Source organism: Otolemur garnettii, unplaced genomic scaffold, assembly GCF_000181295.1.
Source record: "Otolemur garnettii isolate 467f Iridium unplaced genomic scaffold, OtoGar3 scaffold00012, whole genome shotgun sequence".
NCBI classification, from domain to species: Eukaryota; Metazoa; Chordata; class Mammalia; order Primates; family Galagidae; genus Otolemur; species Otolemur garnettii.
The window spans coordinates 3,293,217-3,295,401 of record NW_003852407.1 but is presented as its reverse complement, the minus strand read 5'-3'; the positions used below and the strand labels follow the sequence as shown (position 1 = coordinate 3,295,401).

Below are 2,185 nucleotides of genomic sequence, written 5' to 3'. Positions count from 1 at the left end.
TCCTTCAATTCCATCCCCTGAGAACTTCTGGAGTCTCTTTTCTCCATCTCAGCTGCCGCTGCCCTGAGTCTGCCCTTCAGCAGCCGTAGCTTCTGTTGTCTGTGGACCATTGTACAAGATGCTACACAGTGCTCCCTGATTCTCTGCCTGATCCTTCAAATCCACCTCCAAAGTCTGGCAGCTCTGATCACACCATTCTCCTGCACAGAGCCCTTTCAGAGATTCCACTGTCCTCAAGGCAAAGGTCAACACCCCAGAATAGTGGCATCATCTAACCCTCCAGATTCACGCCTTACTCCTCCCTCTCCATTCTCTACATTCCAGATATACTGGTTTCTGTCCAGTCACCCATCAGCTCCACCCTCCATCACGTCTTCAGTTTTCCTGCCTACAGTTCCCTTCCTTGCCTCTGCTCATCTCCTGTCTTGTGCCCTGTGCCCCAAGCCATGCAGAGCTGTGCCCGTTCCTCCAGCCCGGTAAGCAGCCATTGCCAGGCCCAGCCGGGCAGTGACACAGCTCAGCCCTAAACCCCAATCTGATTACATAATCTGTGCTGTAACCATCAGGCACCACTGCCCGCAGGCATGCCTCAAAGTATCAGCTGTGCCCTGAGAGGGAGCTTCCTGGAGGAGCAGCAAACACATTCAGGACCAGCAGCCAAGGTACTACTCCCTCACAGCCTCTGCAGAAGTGAGTTTTAATGAGGAAAATTGCATGAGATCTTGGCAGACAGAGGCAGATCTTGCCTCTTTCATATCTAAGCATTCTGCAAGCCTGGGCACACAGCAATACAATAGTTTTAAGGGCTTGATGAAAGTACCAATTCTTTTTCTTCTTTACACTCACCTCTCAAAGTATCTCGCAATGAGTTGTATAGTGCCCATGTGCGTAAGACAGTCTGTATTATTTACTCCCATTTTGTAGACAAGCAAACTAAGAAATATAGGGCCTTTCAGGGGTGCTCAGGCTCACTTGGGGTTTGGTCAACTCATTCCTTGATTCCTCCATTGTAGAGATAACCATTTATGGCATCCTATGACTTTGCCATCAACAGACCCTAATTCATCATCAAATGTCAGCTGAACACATCAGAGTCACCAGAGACTCAAAGACAGGACACCAGACTTCCACATTACAATGAAGTCATTTTCAGCATCTTTCAAAGACCCTTCATTTTCAGCAGTCAGGGCCCTCCTTCTTTGCTCTGAGTCTGACAGACCACCCCACCTTCCCTACACCCAGTTCCTGACCTCAGGACCAGCTGAGTAACTTTCCAGGCCAAGGCTTATCACTGCAGGGGCCACCTGGCCCAACTACAGCAGTCTCTACTGAATGACCTGAATCTAGTCAAAATGATCATCTTTCCATCTGCTATAAGGTCTCAGAACCCTCTTAAGAAGACACATCCAAACAGGACCCAGTCTGCCTTCCGTGCCTCCTTGGCCTGGGTCTTAACTTTTCTTTCAGGCCTATGAAGCCAGCACTGACCATCCCATCCCCAGAGCAATTTCTCTCATCTTCTAGTTTGGGTCTGTTTCTCTTTACTGAGAATTCCTCCCACCCCTGAGAAATATAACACAAGTCTCTTATTAACTGGCTCCCCAGAAAGCCAAGAGATCAGACAGTGAACAGACCACCAAGGGGACAGGAACCAATTAGAGCACTGGACCATCAAGGCCAAGGTCCGGGCCTGCATCTCACCAATGGAGGCTATGCTAATCTGTGCGAGTCTAGAGAGGCTTTTTATAAAACTGCATCAAAATGTCCATAGAAGTGAAAAGGGGGAAATGGGCTCTTTATGCCTGCATGGTTTTTACTGTTATTTACTAACATTCCAAAAGAATTTCTCACTAGACTTTAAAAAAATCTCCTCCTGAGGTCATTTTAAATGCAACACACCAACAATGATGGGGCAGAGGAAGAGTGTGGCTGACTAGATGCAAACTGCTGCCCTCCATCCTCAGATAAACTCAGGCCAGGCTGAGGGGTCTGGCAGAGACTTCTGTGTGTTGAATAGCATGTTTTAGGGGAAGAAGAGGGAGAAGAATGCCAGGCAGATCTACATATTCACTTCGCACCCCTTGTTAGTCCTTCCTTCATTTGATGCTTCCAGATTCTCAGCGGGGTTATCAGTGGAACTAAATGTCAAGCTTTAGCCCTCACAAACTGCCCACAAGGCAGCAGA

General features: G+C 48.1%; 1 protein-coding gene across 1 annotated transcript in view; it reads right to left on the bottom strand.

Annotated features, from left to right (window-relative positions):
- MYO5B (myosin VB) overlaps positions 1-2,185 on the bottom strand; it is a 316,910-nt gene that overhangs the window by 121,883 nt on the left and 192,842 nt on the right. The gene's annotated exons all lie outside the window — the stretch shown is intronic.